The 8,320-nt window shown below is 53.6% G+C and overlaps 1 long non-coding RNA gene across 1 annotated transcript; it reads left to right on the plus strand.

The window, feature by feature from the left end:
- The first annotated feature begins 2,339 nt into the window (after positions 1-2,339).
- Positions 2,340-4,147, plus strand: LOC104852540. Its single transcript, XR_777518.2, has 3 exons — positions 2,340-2,469; positions 3,119-3,269; positions 3,559-4,147. It is a non-coding gene; the product is annotated as an uncharacterized LOC104852540 (long non-coding RNA).
- Positions 4,148-8,320: the final 4,173 nt, after the last annotated feature.

Raw genomic sequence — 8,320 nt, forward strand, 5'->3', positions numbered from 1 at the left:
GACGCTACAGATGCCACGGGCGGCCCTGTCGCTGTCGCTGCTGCGGTCGCCGCGCCGGGCACGCTGGGCAGCTCCGAACGCAGCTCCATGACAGGCCCTAATGTGGAAGAAAATGGGTAGGAGAGAGAAATCTGAGTGAGGAAACCACGGCGCCCTAGGTTAAAGCGCAGATCGAGGAACCCAAGCTGAGAGAGCGAAACTTTGACCTCCGAAGTTTGGGTAGCAGTTGCCAAACTGTGGAAAGAAAGTGCATTCGCCTTGGAAGCTCCAAATAAATCCGAGCCCCCCCACCGCACTCCCATCACAGCTGATCTTATATATGATTTACATGCCCGGAGGTAAGATATGGTTTGAATAATTTCCTCTGGAAAAAAATAAAAAGACAAAGTTTGAAGTCACTGGTTCAGATGAATGTACGGAGAATTTGAAAAAGAAAATATCTCCAAAAGTTTAGGTTAATTGGGGTGACGGGGAAGAGAGAAATGTTTGCTCGATGGGACTCAGGTATCACAAAAAAATCTTGGACCAACAGTTATGCTGATGCCAAAGACAAAACAGAAAACTCCAGAGCAAAATGTTCAGATTGGTGGAAGGAAGATGAGGGGAGTAATGTTGGAGTGTAGGTTGGGCCAGGGTTTTGTTTGGTTTTTGTCTTTAATGTGGGTGGGACCAGAAAAGTTCGAGAGAAAAATCAAGAACAGAAATAATAGCTTTCTGTTGAAAGTATAATGATAGCTAGAAAACAAAATTTGGGGTAACATTAAGCCTTGGCTCTGGATCCCATAAAAATGTGAGCTCTGGAAATTCTCCTGCGAGATTGGGAAAGAAAACAGGTGTGGGACTGAATTTAGAAGGTTGGAACAGAGTAAAGAGAAAATTCAGCAGAAGAAACTTTCTTTGGGAGGCAAAACCAGCCCAAAGATTAGAAAACATTGAAAAACGGCTGATATAAGTGCTGAGGACTCAGGGCATGCAAGGAGACACGTGAGTATGAACGAAAAGCGCTTAGGCAAAGCTAGGTAGGGTTGGGTACAGGGCCAGGCCTGTGGTAGTTTTATCCCTGTAGGCTGGAGTAGTTGGGAAGGAAGTGTCTGGCGAAAAGTTAGGCACTGCTCCAAGGGGATCTTTTTCTCCGACTGCCTCACACTGCCCTCCCCACCCCTCCCACTTTAGGGACGCCGTCGCCAGACACGCCCTCCTCCTTCAAGTCCTGGCACCCCCTGGGACCCCGCTGGAGCGCAGGTTCCGAGTTTTCGTCTCTGAGCTGGGTTTCTAGGACTCGGATGGCTCCACAGGCCGCAGTGAGGCAGGGGAGCTGCCTCCGGAACTGGCCAAGAACCGACACAGAAGTCTCGCCTGCGCCACAACCCCAGAAAGCTCACGCAGGGCCCAGCTCCTGGCTTCCGCCTAGGCCTTCTCTGCCCACTTTCCCCTCCCCATCCCGGTCCCCGATGGAGCCTGGAACTGAGTCCTCTCGTCTCCGTCTGCCTGAGACTTCCAGACCTCCTCCCTTGGCGCAGGTGCCTCTTCCCTCAGACCTTTCAGGCCGCTCTGTCCGCGAGGCCCGCCGGGCCTGGAAGGCCTTGCTGTCCGGGGCCGCGGGCCGGATCGCCCCCAAGCTGCTGTCCCTGCAGCCCTCAACTACCTGCCTTGGGCTCCGGGATCCTCCTCCGCAGGCGCGGCACGCGCCTCCCAGCTCGGCTCCTGACGCTGGCACTCTTGGCCTCTTCCCCTCGCCCCCGGCCCTTATCTGACCACGTCACCCTCCTTCGGTCACCATTTCCGAACTTCCGGACCCCCTCAGAACGCAGCGCGGTCCAACCCTCCCGTCGGGAACGGGGCCGGGAGCCCGTCTGGGGGCCGGCTGTTTGGAACCTGCGACCCAGCTCTCTCGGCGCGCCACGTCCCCGCTGGCACTCTTGGCCTCTTCCCCTCGCCCCCGGCCCTTATCTGACCACGTCACCCTCCTTCGGTCACCATTTCCGAACTTCCGGACCCCCTCAGAACGCAGCGCGGTCCAACCCTCCCGTCGGGAACGGGGCCGGGAGCCCGTCTGGGGGCCGGCTGTTTGGAACCTGCGACCCAGCTCTCTCGGCGCGCCACGTCCCCCGTCCCCACTCAACCGGGGCTCAGTGCCCGGCGCTGCCAGACTCTCAATGAGCCGTTCGCCCGCTCTATTGTTGCTCCTTAGGGCTCCATTAGACAGAATTGGACAACAATGTGGCGCCTGCCATTGGCCAGGGGAGGCAGACAGCGCTCTGATTGGCCGGGCCCGCGCCCGGGGAGCCCCTCATCCTGCAGTGTCCGAAAGATTCGAAACTCCAAAAGCTGCACTGTGCGCCTCTGGGAGGGGAGGGGGCGCGCCGGGGATGAAGTGGAAAAAAGTGGGCGAGCAGAAGCGTTGAAAATATCGTGACAAGAAGTTTCCGTGTGCCCGAGAGCGTGAATTGCTCCTAATTACCGTGTCCGGTGCGTCTATCTACGTAGACGTGTGTAACCCCTCGGCTTGGGGGCGCCGGCTCGGCTGCGCCACTCTCACTGGCCTGGGGCGCTTGGCAAAGCGAAGCTTCCCAAGTGGCCCCGGCGGCCTGGGGCGGGATGGGGGCAGGTGACAATTCAATTACCTCGGTTGAGGTGGGAGTGGAACGGGGTGCGAGGGTGGGCAAGGGAGGGTGCTTGTGGCATAAATGCCAAGACGGTGTTTCCTGCCTCCTTCTGGCTCGGTTTCATTGAGCTCCCGAGTCCGGCGCGTGTGTGGTAGTTGGAGCTGTCCCCCCGACCCCCAGCTATCTTTAAAGCTCAGTGTCTTCATTTTAGAAGTCTTGGTACGTCACGGAGGGTAAGTTGTGGTTAGGATTTTCCTTTTAAAAAGAGCAGCTCAGAGAGGAAAAAGGAGACAGAGCTTCCTGTCCGTTCCACAGCAACCCTGCGCTCTGCGCGTTCCCCTCCTTGCTCCCCTAGTCTTCCCAGGCCCCTCTGGCTCTTTCCTTCATCTCTGTTTCTCTTCATCTCTTTTCTTTTCTGTGGCGATGGGATTCTTATTGTCGTTATTTTAAATTAACGAAAAGTTTCTGTCGTTTTCCAACGAAAGTAAGAAGCAACCTCTGCGTCTCCCTAGATCGTCCTGGGCCCTGGACTCGCGTCCATCTGTCCTTCCCGGTGGAAGTCGAAGTCGAGGTCTCCGCGGGCAGAGGAGCGGTTTTGGCCTTGCCTTGCGCTTACCTGTGCTGACGTCACGGACCGGAGGAGCAGCTCGGTCTGCCGAGGAGGTAGCAGGTTTCGAATTTTGTTTCACTTATGATGGCAACATTAGGGATAAATACTGTGATCTTCCTGTCGGGGTTGCCCTTAGCTTCTCCAGCTCTGATTTTATCACTCCCCCCCCACCGCCCGTCTTTGCCTTTAATGAGCTAAAGTTCTGTCAGTCTCATTTTTATTCTCCATTTTTCTCTCTCCAGAGTTTTTAAAAAATCATTTAAATGAGAAAAGTGAGCTTCCTGATTGTTCTCCTTTCACCACCGACCTCACTTTTTCGCGTTGTTCCTTCGACCCTCACAGGCGGCAGGGGTCTGGTCCAGGAGCGGACAAACCCAGCTTCTTCTGGCCCTGGAGCCGGGAACTGGGAGGAAGACGCGACCGCCAGGGCTCCACCGCCAGCCGCAGAACCTCGCGCCCGAAGAGCGCTAGGCTCGCTCCCCTGAAGGAAGCCACCCCGAAGGACGAGGCTGAATGGCAGGAGGGGTCAAGTGACGAAGAATCCGGACCATCTGCCACCCGGACCGAGATGGGCCGCTGGCTCCCAGGAAATCCCATCCTCTCAGGAGCCTGGGAATGGGTTTGGGAGAAAAGGGTCAGCTCCAGAGATGGTCTTCCGGGTGGAGCGAGGCTAGGGGAGTGCACTGGGTATAACAGGTCCGCCCGGGCGCGCAGGACCGAACCCCACCTCGCAGCACCCAAAGTTGTGCGCCTGAGCAGATCCACGCGACAGCTGTGCCCCCTCCGGGGGCGGTGGCTGGGAGGATCCCTTCATTGCCGGGGATTCGCGCGGGGGTCCTGGGAGCCTACTCCCGGAGTCTTTCCCAGGAAGTTTTCAGGAAATTATTTTAAACCCAAAACGAAATAAATTAAACAAATTCGCTTAGGTTGCAGGAGGATGGTGGCCCAGGTATCTTTTCTTTGTAGCGATGCACTCGCCGGATCCAGGGGTCTTACCAAGAGGACCGGGAAGCAGAGCTCTCCCTCAGAGGTGTAAGGACCTCCTTTTCTTAGGAGAAGCAGGGGCCCAGTATGGAGCCCCACACAGCAAAGCCTAGGGAATCTCTCTTGCTTAGTTCTGTTGCCTCTGTCTACGGTTCCTCTTTCCTACCGTTCACATCACATACCCATGGGTCCCAGACCCACAACCTTTCCTCTCACACCCTGAGAAGTTGGGGTGCTCATGTAAGTGAATGTGTTCTGTAGGGAGGCAAAATACCAGTCCTGGACAGAGGTCACTGCGCCCACACTAGGACATGGTAGATGCCTCTGCCCAGCTTCCCGGGCCATTTGGGGCCTGTCCTTCCTGATTTGATCCGGTGAGGAGAGGACCGGAGTGGGTCCAGATGAGCCGCTAGCTGTGGGGGACCGCATCTAGGTTGAGGAAACGGGAGCTACCCTGTCATACACACACCTGGGGTGGGTTCACACCCAAGCTTTGATGTGCACGTTTTCACTGCAGAAGTTTGGATACACACGTGGGGCGAGCGAATGGGAGGGCGTGCTCGCCTCTGACACTGTCCTACCGCCCGAGGAACCCTTCAGAAAGTCTCTGAAATTCTCCTGTTAGGGCCTCCACTTGGTGAGTGAACCCACAGACTCCCACCTCAGGTGTCTGCCAGGCCAGAGAGAGGGAACACCCTCTCCACATATGCTTTCCTTTGCTTACTGAGTCTCAGACCCCAGGCCTAAGGCCGGGCCTGTGGCAGAGAAAGCCAGAGATCTCCGGATGAGCGAGGCAGCCTAGAGCGAAGGACCTGTCGGTCCTCACGCACGTGCAGGGCTCACACACCTTCTCTTAGCTCAGCGTCTTTTGCTGGCGTCTCTGGTGTGCCGAAGGTTGGGGGCCCGGGGCGAGAGCATCCAGCCAAGAAAATGTCCCTAAACCTTCTTCACGACCAAGCCCGTCCAACCCCACGCCCACGCCCAGCAGGGCTGGGGTCCGGGGGGAGGGGCCCGGTGGGGCTGAGCTGGGAGCCGAGGGCGTCGATTCCGATTCCGTGGCCCTGACTCGGAGCAGGGCTGGGGGCACCGACGGGGGACCTGGGAGGCGTTGACTTTTGCGCTGTTTGCCCGTGGCCTCGGAGCAAGCAGACGCCATCTGTTTGCCGGCTGCGACGCGTCCCGTTTAATTACCCTCCCGGCAGCCTAATAGAGATGATATTAAACTAAATCTTTCTGACATTAAAAGTAATTATCCCCAAACCGGTGGCTCCAGGACGAATCGCCCCTCCCGCCCCCACCTCTTCCCCAGCAGCGCTGGATTCCGTTAGTTTGGCTGAAACTTCACCCGGGAATGGGGCGCGGGAAAGACGGGGAAGGCGCCGGTGGGAGAAGGGGTCCCGCAGGCTGCCCGACACTTCTTCCCCACGCAACCACAGACGCTCTGGTTCGTGCGTCGGCACACACTGGTACACAAACACATTTTTCTCCCGATCAACTCACAGGTCCGTCTGGTTAAGACCCTCAGCCGCGCGCACCGCCGGGTGGACAGGGAGAAGCCTGGTTTGTTGTTCCTGTCCGAGCTAAAATGATTCCTTTCCGTGGGCAAACCCAGGATCAAGCCTAAGCCAGGCCAGGGACCAGGCACAGTTACGGAACTAAGAAAAATTCCTCACATGGCGGCGGTTGAGTCTGGGCTTTCCTCGCGGTCTTCCTGCGAGGGGCCCTTCGCCTGGCCGTGTGGAAGTCGCGCCGCCCTGTACCCGGCAGGTCCTGTTATCCACGTGTTCGGTGAGCAACTCGACTAGGAGAGGTGAGGTGACTTGTCCCACATCTCACAAGCAGCATGGAACTGAGCAAAATTCGAACCCGGGAGTTCTCCGTCAGGCACCAAGGATCTGCAGGGTTCCAGGCGCGGGCTCCTGCTGGGAGCCAAAGGCCCAACCCTAGCCCCGAGGCCCTCTGCGCCTCCAGGGCCAGGGCCCGCTGGAGCTGTTTCCTCCCCAGGTCCTCGATCCCGCTTGGAGCTCATGGGGGGCCAAATGAAGGCCGGGAGCCTAGGCACTGGCCTCGAGAGCACAGCAGAAGCCCCCAACGCTGAGCTCCTGCTGGCCACAACTCTCCTGGACCAAGTCCTGTAGTCTGCAGGGCACGCTCAAGGAAGGCGGCTGGCGAGTCTTGCCAGGCTTCGGCCTCACCGAGCCCTGGTTGGGTGCTTCTGAGCCTGGGGCACATGCGCACCAGGTGGGGCTCATTGCCTGTGTGCTGGTATTTTGAATGCCTACTGTGTGTTGTAACGGCCTAACCCTCGGTGCCTGAGGACTTGCTTGGCGCACAGTGCGACTTCCACGTTGCACACACCAAGTCGCAGGGTTCAGCCCTGCAAGGTAACTTGCCTGGAGCCACAGCGCTGCTGCAGCTTGAGAAAGGTAGAGAAACTCATACTAAAAGTCCACTCTCGGGCTGTCTTCTTACCTTGCATTCGGGGTAGGTAGGGTCAGACTTAGGGGCTTCTGTTTCAACCATTCACAAACACCAGAGAACCGGTTCATTCATTCATTCACTTAGGTAACAGGATTTAGAACGTAGTACTTGCAAGGTGCCAAGCCCCCCCCCCGCAAATGAATCACCTGGGAGGGCCCCTTATAGAGCTGTTGGCCAACTGGGGACACTGTCACCTACCAGTGACCTTACAGTGGGAAGAGAGCGGCAGTGGGAGTCTCTAATATTGGAAATAGGGCGAAAGGGGCTTTCTGGAGAAAGACACCCCGGCTGTGAGACAAGTTTCCCAAATCCTGTTACTCCTTGTTTGGATAAGGTAAAACAGAAAACATTTCAGACAACTCAGCCAAATACTTTTGGTGTGTATGTCTCAACATTTTTCACAAAATATTTTGTTACCTTTTCATTTTCAAGAATGATAAAATTTGTGTTACTCAACAGTTACATAATTTTAAAGGATTAATATTTTATTGTATGGATGTATTTTAATTTAGCCAATTCTTTACTAATGGATATTGAGTTTGTTTCCAATTTTTGCTCCCATAACATTTGCTAACATAAACATCCTCTGTGAATTTGAATTTGCCCAAATACTTCTTTAAGATACATTTCTAGAAATAACATTGATCAGAGACTTTTGTTTTTTTAAAAAAGGCCTTTGATAGCTACTTTTTAAAATGCCCTTAGGAAAGTGTGTATCAAGGAAAATGCTCAACAAAAATGCACCTTTGCTGATGCTTTAAATCTCTGCCATTTAAACAAGTAGTGTCTCATTGTCATTGTAATTCGCACTGCCTTAGTTATTCCTTAGTTTTTTTCTATTCCTTAGTTTTTTCTACAGGTGTTGATCACTTGAGTTTTTATTTTTTCAACAGTCTACTTATACTCTGTATTTTTTTATCACAGAACTCCTCCTTTCCTTAATTTTAGTAGCTATCTATTTACCAAAGACAGTAGTGTTATTCTTTTCTCTGCCATATCTGCTGCACTTCTCCAAATTTTGTTTTTATCCTGCTTTGGTATTGTAATGTTGAGCTAAAATTTTTCAAGGTAGATGCACTTGTTACTTTTTTGCTTATAGAGTGTAGGTATAGTATTATAATATAAATACTATACTATACTATAAATACTGTACATTGGCTTCTTTTTCCCCTGTAGTCCTAGGACTCACCCAGGGAGTCCAGCAGGCTAGGCAAGTTACCACTGAGATACACCCCCAGCAATTTTTGTTTTGTTGGTTATGCTAAGTTGTCCAGGCTGACTTCAAACTTGTGGGTTTTTTGATCCTCTTTTATCTCAGCCTCCTGGTAGCAGGGATAAGAGACCTCAGCCACCACTCCTGACTTCACCTATTTTTATATTTGCTCTTTTCCATTATTTACCCTTATACTTTTAGCTCATCCAAAATTAATTTTGATGAGAATTGTGAATCTCATCCAATCCTCCCCCAAATGATTAGCCAGTTATCACAGCACCATGTGATGATCCTGTCATCCCCTCACAGACCATATTCTATATACTAAAGTTTCAGATGGCCTTGGTCAGTTTTAGTTAGCACTTTCTCTTCCAGGATGCTGTTTACTCTTCTTGTTCTAGCCTCACCATTTTAATTACTGTAGTT

This window comes from Fukomys damarensis, unplaced genomic scaffold, assembly GCF_012274545.1.
Source record: "Fukomys damarensis isolate Sample0158 unplaced genomic scaffold, DMR_v1.0_HiC HiC_scaffold_23, whole genome shotgun sequence".
Lineage (NCBI taxonomy): Eukaryota > Metazoa > Chordata > Mammalia > Rodentia > Bathyergidae > Fukomys > Fukomys damarensis.